Consider the following 12,723-nt stretch of genomic DNA (forward strand, 5'->3'; position numbering starts at 1 on the left):
GCGTCCTGCCGGTGTTTGCTACACTGAGCGAAAATTTGGGCAAAGAATGCTTTTTTGGCGTACGCTTTGCGTCGGTGTCGTGTACACAGCTGCGATTCCAAACGTTCTCCTAGTAAGCAGCGCGGCCACGTCCACGAGAAGGGCAACCAAACGAAGAAGCTTGTGCTCTTGCAAAGTATCGCTTTGCAGAAGTAAGCATAAGCACCTACGTTTCGAGTGTAGCGCCGTGAATAGAAAGGGCTCGTATTCAGCTGCGAAAGCACTTAGAAACCTCTGCACTGAAGGAACCCATCCAAAATGTTTAATTTAAACATTGCCATTGGCGGGGGCCCTGTTACACTTGTTTTAGAGACCACTAGAGGTGACCGTAGCAGTTTTCCTGAGAGTCCTCCTATGTTAGGTTGGGTCCTGAAGCGTGAACTTCCTGTGAGGATGAATTTATACTAGATTATGAATATGCAACTGTGGTCCCTAGCTTGAAACTATTGCTCCTGTAACGACTGGTTCTCGCCGCCATGAACCCAAAACCATAAGAAAAGCATAAAACCCAAATAATGTTGTAGTTTTGCCGTCTGATCTTCAAGTGCGAAATAGTCTTTGTGCGAGAAAGTTAATGGGAATGGAAAAACATAAATTCTCTATATCTCAGAGAGATTGGCGGTGGGCCGGTGTCTTCATGTTTTGAGTCCTGGCCGCTTCACAAGGTCGGCGCCCCTATTCCAGGGCACCGCTGAGTCTTGCTGCCTCGCAGGCGTGCTGCACAATTGCCCGTTGGGCTGCGAGCTCGCTGCTGGTGAGCAGACCCTCCCATTGTTCCGCACTTGGGTTATTTACTTTATGGAATGCGAAATTACGCTTGCATTCCCACGTGATGTGATATAACGTGGGTGTTGTTCCGCACCACGGACATGTATCCCTGTACTGGGTAGGGAACATTTTGTGTAATGTGTGCAGGTTGAAGAACGTACCTGCTTGCAGTCTTCGCCAGCTTACTGCCTCATGTTGTGTGAGCGATGTGTGGGGTGGGGGGTATTTAAGTCTCCTTCCTCTGTAATGGTTAAGTATTTCTGCATACGTCGGCTCCACCGTTAAGGGGGCCTCTAGGGTTTCCGACTGCCCTGCTCGGTGCGTGAGTTCGCGAACTAGGCGGTCCACCCTTGAGTTGCCCTCTATACCGGTGTGTGCCGGTATCCAGAAGATCCTATGTTTTATCTTTTTGTTAGGAGGCTCTGTTTTGAGGAGGATTCTCAGTGCTTCCTTACTAACTCTGCCTTGTGTGTAGTTCCTGCATGTTGCTTTGGAGTCCGTTAGAATTATGAGAGATTTGTTCCTGCGGTAACCTTCAGCCGCCGCTAGAGCTACGGCGACTTCCTCCCCCTCCGTTACAGTACAGTTTCTCAGGGTCGCGCTGCTAATTGGTTCTCCCGTGTGGTTTACCACTGCTGCCGCGACTCTAAACATTCTAGTGTTGCGGTCCCATGGGTATACGGCCGCGTCTGTGTATACGGTGTTTTCTAGTGCGGCTAGGTTTCGTTCCACGAAATCTGCTCGTGCCTGCCTTCTGGCGGCGTGGAGATTCGGGTCCATGTTTCTCGGTAGGGGGCTAACCTGCAGTGTCTGGCGAACGCTGTCTGGGATGCTAGCAGCCCGATCCTCTATTCCTTCTGTGTTATGCCCTATTCTTTTTAGGAGCTTGCGGCCGGTGGCAGTCTGCTGGAGCCTGCCGATCTGTGCAACGAGCTGCGCTTCCGCGAGTTCTTCGAAGGTGTTGCTCAGGCCCATCTGTAACAGTTTATCGTTGGGCGTGTTTCTAGGCAGATGTAGCGCCGTCTTATACGCTTTCCTTAGTAGCGTTTCCGTCTGTTCTTTTTCGTGCTTGGTCATGTTGTGGTACGGGAGCGAGTACGTGACTCTGCTGACCACTAGGCTTCTGACCAGCTTGATTGTGTCTTCTTCTCTCATTCCGCTTCTTCTTTGAGACACCCTCGTTATCATTCGGCTTACTTGTTCTGTCGATTTTTGTAGTAAGCTGATTGTGTGGCTGCATTTCTTGCTTCCTTGAATCCACATGCCTAGGACGCGTATCATGCTTCTTTCAGGTATGTTTTGTCCCTCTAGCTTTACTATTAGTTCTTCCTTGGTGGGGTTTCTTCCCACTCTCAGGATTTCTGATTTTTCGGTAGAGCACGCCAGGCCCCTTTCTCTGACGTATTCTGCCACGCACTCGGCCGCTTCCTGCAATTTTTCTTGCTTCTGTCCCAGGGAGCCTCGATTGACCCAGACCGTGATGTCGTCAGCATATGTTGCATGCTGGATGCCATCAATCTTGCTGAGTCTTCGAGCCAGTCCGATCATTGCGATGTTGAAGAGTATTGGTGAGATCACGGAGCCCTGCGGCGTGCCTTTGCGTGGGGTGGTAAAGATGTCGCTTCGCAGGTCCCCCAATCCCACCGTTGCCGTGCGTTTGGTCAGAAAGGCCCTCACGTAGTCGTGGATTCTCTTGCCGCAGTTGGCGTTGTTCAGTCCTTCCATGATGGCTTCGTGGCTAACGTTGTCGAAGGCCCCTTTGATATCTAGGGCCATGATAATGTTTTCGCCTGCTCTGGGTGAGGTGTTTATGATTTCTTCTTTTATCTGTAGAAGGACATCCTGTGTTGACAGGTGCGCCCGGAAGCCAAACATGCTGTGCGGGTATAGCTCCTTGTCCTCCAGGTGGTGTTGGATTCTTCTGGTGACTATCCTTTCGTAGAGTTTACCGAGGCACGAGGTGAGGGAGATGGGCCTCAGGTTTTCAATCTGAAGCTTTTTGCCGGGTTTAGGTATCATCACCACGACAGCGTGCTTCCATTCCTTCGGTATCGTGCCCTCTGCCCACAGTGTGTTGAGGTATGCTGTGAGCTGATCTATCGCCTCGTCGCTGAGGTTGCGTATTAGGGAGTTTCTGATCTTGTCGGCGCCCGCGGCTGTGTTTTTGGTTGTCGCTCTAATTGCCGCGTAAACTTCCTCTCTTGTAATCGGTCTGTCCATGTGGGGGTTCTCTGTCCCCGGATACTCCCCGTCGTAGCCTTTGGGATTGTCTTTGCCGTAACATTTTACACGCACTGCCTCCAATAGTTCCTCGTCGGAGCCTTCGTGCTGGTGGACCAGTTTCTGGATTGCTTTGCCGCTTTCTGTTTTCGTTTTGGTTGGGTTCATGAGGGCTTTTAGTATGCGCCACGTCTTGGCTGTGCTGAGCGTGCCGTGCAGTGAGCTGCAGAACTGCTGCCACCCTTGCCTGGCCAGCTGTGTTGCGTACTCTTCTGCCTTCTTTGTGATCTCTGCTATCTTCTTCTTGAGTTTCCTGTTTAGCTTTTGTCTTTTCCAGCGTTTTGTGAGCCCGCGTCTTGCCTCCCATAGCCCGAGTAGCCGCCGGTCCACCTCCGGTGTTTGTTCTGTTCTATCTATTTCCTGCGTGTAGAGTTCTTGTATCTGTTTTAGCTGTTGGCTCCATTCCTCTATAGAGGTGATTTCCCTGTTTAGTTGTTCGCTGTGCTTACGGAAGGCGTCCCAATCTGTGATATGGGCTGTGCCGATTTTTCTTTTTACATTCTCCGCTTCGATTGTGGTTTTCAGTACATAATGATCGCTGCCTAGGTTCTCCAGCAGGTTCTCCCACTCGGCCTGCTTTGCTCCTTTAACAAATGTTAGATCTGGGCAGGTGTCTGGGCTAACGCTATTACCCTGGCGCGTTGGCTGATTTTCGTCCGTTAAGAGGTCGCAGCCTGTGTTTTCTGCCGCAATGCATATTTGCTGCCCCTTCTTTTCGAATTTCTGGTATCCCCAGCTCGGGCTTTTAGCATTGAAATCCCCTGCAATTATTAGGGTGTTCGACTTGGCTAGCACGTTTGCTTCTGCAAAGAGTTTGCCGAAGTCGCCGTCTTTCTGCCTGGGGGGACTGTATAGATTGACTATAAATGTGCTTTTAGCTCTGTGCTTCTTTTTGGGTATTATCTCGGTTATTATGTGTTCGATTTTCGTGTTCTCAATTCCTTTGTGTGCTATGGTGACTATCTTGTTGCTAATGAGGGTTGCGGTGCGTCCGCTCTCCTGGCACGTGTATCCTTTTAGGGTGGGTGTTGTATTAGTTTCTTGTAACATAATAATGTCTGGTGGTTTGTCTCTAGTGTTTATGTACTGCTGTAGGAGTCCCTGCTTTCGCCGGTATCCCCTACAGTTCCATTGCCATATTTCTAGGTTGTTTTGTCCTGCCATGATGTATTATTGTTGTTGTTACTTTGGCTTTCTGGTCCGAATCTTCTCTCGTTAAAGAGCCTGTCTCTGGCGTCATTAGTGGTTCTCTGTGTGTTTTGGTTTTTTACGTAACTGCGGAAGTTTTGGTCTTGCAAGGCTATTTTCTGTTGCATTTGTAACATTTGATTCTGCATTGTATGCATGAAGCTTTTTAGTTCGTTTCTAAGACTCTGTTCTTCTGATTGTTGTGTGGTCAGCTCTACTGGTGGGCTCGGCGTTCGCCCCGGTGAGTTCCCGCCTTGCCTCTGCAACTGCATTTCCCTTATTAGGTCGTCTATTCTCTTTTTTAGCTGCCGCGTTTCTTCTCGGCAGAGCTCAAGTTCTTTTTTGAGCGCTCTATTTTCCTCAGCTAGTTTCTTTTCGTTGTTTGTTTGGTTGTTTTGACCCGAGTGCGGAAACAATGACTTGGGAGGGCCTGCTCCCCAGCTCACCTGGACTCCGCCTTTCTTCTGTTGTTGTTGCTTCTGCTGCCCCGGGCTGCCGTTCTGCTTCCCCAGGGGTGGGAAGGACTCGTCCCTGGGTCCGCCACGGCTTCGACTCTGTCCTCGGCTCCGGCCCCTGCTTCGGCTCCGCGACTGGTCCTCGTACCCGGCCCCGTTGTGGCTTTGGGAACGGCCCCTGTCGCCCTCCGAGCTGAACCATCTCGGGCGTCGCCATCGGCTCCGGCTCCGGCTCTGCCACTGGCCTTTCTGAGGGCGTCGCCCTCGCAGCTCTCCGGCCGTCTTGAGTCGCAGCTTGCAATCTTTCGTGCCGGTTGCGTGATCGCCGTCGCAAACCAGGCACCTGAGTGTGCATTGGTGTCCTTCTGCCGGATTCTGCGTCCCGCATAGTTTGCAGGCCTTGGTCTCCGGGTGCGGACAAACGTCCGATCGATGGCCTTGCTGGCAGCAAATGTAGCAAATCTGCCGCGTCGGACGGTATGGGTAGCACCACATCTCTCCTCCGTAGTATAGGACTTGCCTTGGGGTTATGGGGCCGTCGAAGGTGATGACGGCAGATTTTGATTTTCCCAGCATACGGGCGCTGTGGATCGTGACTCCTTGAGTCCGCACCCGTAGGTTGGCCTTGAGTTCCTCCGGCGATGTTCCGGGGTCTACGCCGTGGATTACCCCTCGTTGGGTGTCCTCGGGGACTGCCACGTAAGCGTTTACTTCATGGGTGCGTTCCCCGAACGTGAGATGGGTGATGCGTCTCACGTATTGGGCCGCTTCCTCGTTATCTGTGCTTACAATAATGATGTTCGAGCCGTTGCGAAGTCTGATAATCAAGTCTTCACCTTTACATTTCGAGTTGGTTGCCGCCACTACGGCCCGGGCGACTTGGTAGGTTTGCAGCGATCTCACAATGAGTCCTTTCGGTCTCAAAATTATCTTAATGTCGTCTTTCGGGAGCGGACGCAGCCTCAGTCTGGGCCGCCGCATCGTCTCCTTCTCGCACTGCTTTGACGCAGCTGGCGTGCCAGCTTTTATCGGAGCGTTGGCCAGGTTTTTTCCGCCGAGGTTACCCTGAGCTGCCGGTGGAGAATTTCCGGGGTTGTTCCGTTCGTTTTCTCTCTGGCGTTTCCTCTGGCGTTTACTCATGGCTAATTCCCAGTTTTGGTTTTCTTCGCGTTGTGGTCCGCTTTGTGGGTCTTGCATGGCGGCCTCCTCGTTGCCCCTGCCCGCTAGAAGCTCGGGTTCGGCGGCGTCGAGGTAATCTTCCTCCATTTCTTGAGCGTCTAATAAGTCCCTGGGTTGTCCATCTATTGTTTGTCTAGAATCGGGTTGGTTGTCGGGGCAGTGGTCCGTTCCAGGCTGCATCGTCCCACGGGACGAGGCCGGGGTGCCCACGAGCGCCCGTAGTCGTGCTAGGCACAACGAGGCTTAGCGCTCGCCCGACCACCTGGCAAATTCAAAGTCCGGTAAAAAACCGAAAAATGGTCCCACCGTCTTGAATTTGGTGTCCTAGTGGTTCGCTTCTGGTCCTCTTTAGGCTCCAAACGAAATTTTGGAGGTCCAGTGGGTCGAAAAGGTCCGGGTTGGTCAAAACTCGGCGGAGCCCATGCGACGCACGTCCGCACTGCACCGTCGTCGTCGTCTTGAAAGTTAAGAAACTTCGGCCCCTTGCCCCTTGAAAGAGCAGCTAACACAATATGTGAAGTGAAACATATTTTGAGAAAGCAGAGAGCTCTTCACTAAAATGCAGTGTTTATGCAGCGCATACTACATTCGCCAAAATACTACTAGGCATGCAATAGGGTAAAAGGAAATGAAAGACGCAATAAACAAATTAAAATCGATAAACAATATAAGGTGTCACGAAGTACGATATTTGTCCAGACGAAGAATGGAATTGACTCGCGTATAGCAACAGACTTCCGACGCGCACGCATATCTAGCTACATCTAGGAATTTTGTTCCTCGAATGTCGCAGCGGCACATACCTATTCGGGAGGGATGACCTAGAACAGGCAAACATCCCGTTACACATACTGAATGGAGAAATCAAAATATTTTTGGTATGCAAAGAATGTGTTGACTGTTATGCCCAAAAGTTTTAAGAGGAAGCTGCGTTTATTATCTTTGAGCCAACATTCCATGTTCAGCTTTTATGCAGAAGTGCACTTTTTTCTTACGAAATAACAGAGGCACGCCTACGGGCACCACTTTGTTTGTCAACATAAATGTTTAATATAAGCTTCGCCCACGTGTTTCTGCGTACTTACATTCTTCGCATATATAACCTTGTATATATATTTACAAATATTTCAATGACTGACCGATCGACGGAGGAGGAAGAGGAGCAACACAAGCAGCAGAAGCAGCAGCTGATTTTCTAAAATTATCAATATTTTCTACTATTTCGTTTATTTACGTTACCTTCTTTTCTCAAAATTGTTCACAATATTTTCATCATACGTCTAAATTAGAGTTCTAGTCTCACGCTCCACAATTTAAATCTAGTTTGGCTTTACTAATAAGCATACGAAAAACCGCCTGCTTCTTGGCCAATTCCCCACAGTGGGAATGCGCCACTGTCTGGGACACAAGACAAGACAAGACAAGCAGCAGCCATGATAATCCGGGACGGTAGGCAAATATATTTTCGCTTCAAAACTGAAAAGCACCGATTGTTCTTGAAGTTATGGAGCGATTTCTGCGCAAGATTCTAGCATTCTTCCTATGAAAAGTAATGACCAACAGAAAGCAAGTGTTCAGTCAACTACAAGGTAATATTATTTCAAAAGGCTCCATCGACACGCTAGCAAAGTTGGTTACATACTAAGAGTCACAATTCCCGTTTCACGGCGATTGCTCTGTTAGAGGCTCACTACCGTAATCGTTCGTATGTCCGCCGCTGTCGTTGCTCGAATCTTAACTTTTTTTTACAAAAAAAAAAGAAATACTTTTATTGTGCCGGGACTACTTGAGCATCTCAGCCACAAACTGGGATCCCAAAATTCTACCTCACGGTCACTGACGATGATGCAGCAGTGGATAATACTAATCCTGGAAGGCAGGATACCATCAGCAACTGCCCTCGTCGGCTAGCGTCCGCGCAACATGTACACTGGTCAGAGCTGGCGTCCACAGCTTCTTCGTGTTCTAGCATGCTGTTATTACAGTTGCACGGGCGTTTAAGCTATGTTTTCTTCTTTTACACGTAATGACGATGATTGAGCGCGTGTGCTTCTTCTTCATTAGACTTATTCTAGCACGGCACTGACGCCATCTAGTTTTCTTCAACGATGGCCTTCTTCAAAGGCCATCGTGTAGGCCAACGTTAGATTGCATGAAGTCCCATTACATGTTTCAAAAATACCTAGCCGATATATCGGTAAGGAGCTTAATGGTTGCCGTGCTACAAATTAGCGGATGAGTCCGGACAGGCAGGATGAGAAATAAAAGCGAAGTCTTTCCAGCTTACCACCCAGAGGCGCATCTTGCACAAGCGAATATGACTGACACTTCCTTTATTTCGCGAAAGGAAATCTGTAGATAACTAGGCGTGGGTTCGCATCATTGAACATTTCCGCGTCATGTGGGTTTATAGAATCACTGGGCCATTTCTTTTTCCACCGCCGAAAACATAATCGCCAAAGAAAGACCCACTTAGAGAAACCAATATCGCGTATGGGTCTTCCTCTCTCAGTGCTTAGTATTGTACGTTTGGCGCATGTTTTCTGGGCTGAGCCCAAACGGAGGTGTGTCAGAGTGTGCATGAGTATATGTTTCTGCCATCTACGGAACTGCGATGCTAAACACTTTTACTTATTAATAAAATTAGATCGCTTTCATTTTTACTAATCTAACGCCTTCGTCGATCGTAAACCAAAGCGATCAAGGTAGAAAGCTGGGCTAGTTGGTGTGTCATCATTATACAAAAGACTAGCGCAAAATAGCAGGGACAAAGACAGAGAAGACGACAGGATGAACGCTAAACATCAACTGGTTTTTGCTGCGACCGAAGGTACATATATATGTTTCATTGGTGCAAGCGCACACAGTGTTAAAACTGTACAATCACATCCTAATAAAAATGTGGCAGACTGTTCTGTGAGTACATTTATTTTCTTTTTTGGACAAGGCAAGTGAAGCCGTGCTGACACGGTTATCACCTTCCCTGTCAATGTGATATGCCTCACAAATCTCGCGCCCCCACCTTGTGCCTCCCCTACCAAGCACACACGTGGTGTCAAACGCAGGCACGTACCCGTATCGCTTACAGTGCATGGCCAAATGGCCGCCCCCCGCTAATGAATCCACCAGCGTTCGGTGCTCTCGTAGCCGTTCATTTAGGCAGCGGCCAGTCTGCCCCACGTAGCATCTACCGCATGAGAGAGGTATGCGGTATACGACCCCAACAATGCAGGGTACACACTTGCATGCATGTTTTATGGTGCAGACCAGTTTTTTCTTCTCGTTTACGGCTTTGCACATGCGCACCAGATTTTCGGGGCCAGTGAACATCACGTCCACGCTGCACTTCTCTCCAACTTTTCTCAGCCGGTGCGATAGCTGGTGCACGTACGGTATAGCTGTACCTTTCAGCTTCTTGTGGCTTTTTTTCGGCTGCTAGGCCAGGGTGTCTGCTACGCCAGGGCGTCTTTTTATCAAAAGGATTAATTTCGTTTCGAAGGGGCTCAGCCAAGTAGCAAGTGAACAGAATATAAAACAAAGAAATTGAATCCCTGCCTACCTTAAGGAATGTACCATCCACCGCAGAATCACGGATACTGTTGCTGATTAAGTTATTTGATATGAAGCCATGAAGCAGCGTTTATCATCAATTTCTCTACAACATTGAGCATACATACTGACTCCGCAATTGCACAACCTTAGGCGCCACTCGAAGGTGCATTGAGAAAAACAGAATACGTAAATGAACAAGCTCATCGACAATAAATGTCAGTGACTGCCGCGCTTAGGGTCACTGTAATGTCGCGCAAGCTAAAGAACGCTAATGTCAAAGAAAAAAAGCAGTAACACATTTAAGATACCACTCTCCCACTGGAACAGCCTCTGGTTAGCCTTCAAATTATGTAGATAAATCATAAAGAATTGTTTAAATCTTTTTGAATTCGCAAGAACTGCAATCAAAATGTGGTACCTTTGAAATATGCTTTATGGAAACATGGTTGCGTTATGGATGGATTACTTTGCTCGCGGATGGTTCGTGCTGATGGCGCTGTTCGAAGTTGTGAGTGCTATAGTCTTACATCGTGAAAGGGCAATATTGTTGCATGAGAACGCAGCTTAGATAGATCTGCGAAAAGCAAGCAACACGTGGCGCCAGTGCCATGCCACAGACGCCGCGAGCTGCTACCACGCTCCGCGTCCGCGATGACAGCGCCACTGCGGCGGCATCGCACATCCCGCCAAGCTTGGAGCCGCTGGTTTTCACACCTACCCGTTCTAGCCAGTCCAGCTGAACTTTCGTTATCTCCGTTACAGTGTCTCCGTTCGAATTGACCCTTCTCGCGGCGATGCCGTGGGTGCTACCATGTTTGATCACATAGTGACGCCTCTATTGCTTGCCTCAACTGCCTTCACTGCCTCCGTGTTTACGTTGGGTTTGTATGACGCCGGTGCGGCTCTGTTTCTAGACATATCGTAGGCGGTGACTTGGCGCGCGACACGAAGCTTTGGCCAACGCTTCAGAAAACATACAAATGCGCTATCGGAGGTTGTTGAGCTATGTCTAAATGGCGCGAGCAGCGTATGTCGTGCTTATTCTAAAAGCGGGGCTAAGTATGTATTCCAAGCTATTCAAACTTTCCGCTTATGAACGAATCGGGATTAATGTATTTTGCTCTTCGTTCTTTATTTGGCAAATATGTTGAAGCAGCGGCTTGTCGTATTCTTCACTTCCTCGGTGCGATCACTATCTGATTATTTTCTGCCTAATCGCTAGTGGGTGTGCTCACTTCCAGTATATTTGTTCTTGCCGCGCGCAAGGCCTGAAACGTATCCGTTTTGTACGTTGTAATACCTTGTATCAAAGATGTATTATCGCTAGGAATTCGCTTACTCTTATGGACCGTCACGAAACATTACGCTTCGACCATTCGTACTGTATCGGTCCAGTCCGTCATTTATTGCACGTGTATGGAGGGCATATATTCAAATGTGAGCCGATTCACTCATTGGCATTTGGCGATAGAGTGGGCGTAGATTTCCGTGTCAATTGTGATAAATGGGTGTACATACTGTGCGCGAAACTTCCTATGACAGGAAGTGGGGCTACTCCATTTGGCATTGTTTAACGAGCGGTACTCACTTTTGCCGCCGTTTCGGGGCTGAAACCTTTCTGACGGTTGGCGATACAAAGCTGGTGGATGAGCAACTTTCTGTATCCTCGAGGAAAGCCGTACATCTCGAAGTGCGGGTAACACGTACGGACTATTGCAGCAGCGGTCCGCGAATTTGGGCACACAGATTCATTCCATTCCCTAATATACCAGTCACTATTATTGCAGCCAACTACTGCACACGTCTTCTATCCACATGATTCAATGCTACATGACTGGAGCACAGTGCGTTAGCAAAAACACAATTGCATTTCCGACAGCTGGTGGCACAGAAGCAAGGTGGAAGCAGTTGTGGTTTCGTATTCGTGCACTGTCGATGTGGCTATGTGCGGATGCATGGATGGATGGATGTTATGAGCGTCCCCTTTGGAACGAGGTGGTGGCTTGCGCCACCAAGCTCTTGTTATTATACTGCCTAATGTCCTACCTGGGTTAAAAAAGAAAAAAAAAACCTATGAACTCCCACAACCAAAAGTGCAGCGCGCAACCGAAAGCGCCATCTCGTTTATCTAGAACAAGTTGCTTCGTGAAAATGGTCTCTAGAATGGCAGGAGCGAAACACCTGAACATCGCCCCCAAGTGCTCCGTGGTCGCTGCGCATGCGTTAGCTGAGAGAAGGTGAGAAAGGAGGACAAGTTGACTTTACAGGATGTGACGTCACATTGTTGTTTGTTTTTGCTTTTCTAAAATAACTACTCTCGAACTCAGACGCATGGCTTGCGTCTCGTTCGCGCGCGTACGTTGGGCTGTGGTCCGCTTTTAGTTTTTGGCGAATGCTTAGAAGCTTCAAGTTGCGGATACTGCGGTGGGCCACGGCTTGATGACATTTGTTGCACAGCTGCTGGTGCTACCGCGACGTACTTGGAGCAACGGTAAGTGTTGTGCGATTACCCGTTCTCTTGCTGACACGTAAAAAACCGGTTGCGCATTCGAGCTGTGGTCGATGTGATCTCGAAATTCGAAGGAACACGAAACGGTTGTCGCAGGTCCCGCAGTGATCGCAGTATAATTTATTCGTTCGTGCCTTCAACACTGCAGTTCCTACGCGTTGCACCGATGTAAAAAAAATTAACAAAAAAAACAGCGACATCTTCCACGCGCCAGAAATGCATGCACTGAACTAGCGTGGGTGTCGTCCTATGATGTTTATCGCGTTCTTATGTCTATTTTTCTCCATCTCTAGAGGATGACTACGCTATGCCCTTCTTATTTACCCATGCAGCGCATTGCTGCATTTAATTACCTTTCTCACTGCTGACCGCGATATGGGCGTCAGAGGCTTTCATTCGTTGCAGTGAGATAACGAAAGCGTATTTCCTTCACTTGAAGCTTCTTAGTAGCTCCTTTGCGAGCCGTGGAGTTAAATCATACAATGCGTACGTTGTGAGCGAACTGGTAAACGAAACCACTTTACTGCTGCTGCTACTATCACTTTTGCGGGAACTTTCAAAATTAAACATATATATATTAGTATGAATCGGCTCACCAAGCTTTATATGCACGTCCGTTGCTTTCGTTCATAGATCATGTGCGTAGCTTTGCAACCGTGACCGATATTGTAAAAACAGCAAGAAGACGTCAGATGACACAAGTAATGTGTCTGCTTTAATTGTTGTATGTGCTGTTTTTAGAATAACAACCAA

The 12,723-nt window shown here is 48.5% G+C and overlaps 1 protein-coding gene across 21 annotated transcripts in view; it reads right to left on the reverse strand.

Annotated features, from left to right (window-relative positions):
- Positions 1 to 12,723, reverse strand: part of LOC135909148 (uncharacterized) — a 758,332-nt gene that overhangs the window by 322,054 nt on the left and 423,555 nt on the right. The gene's annotated exons all lie outside the window — the stretch shown is intronic.

Source organism: Dermacentor albipictus, chromosome 4, assembly GCF_038994185.2.
Source record: "Dermacentor albipictus isolate Rhodes 1998 colony chromosome 4, USDA_Dalb.pri_finalv2, whole genome shotgun sequence".
Lineage (NCBI taxonomy): Eukaryota > Metazoa > Arthropoda > Arachnida > Ixodida > Ixodidae > Dermacentor > Dermacentor albipictus.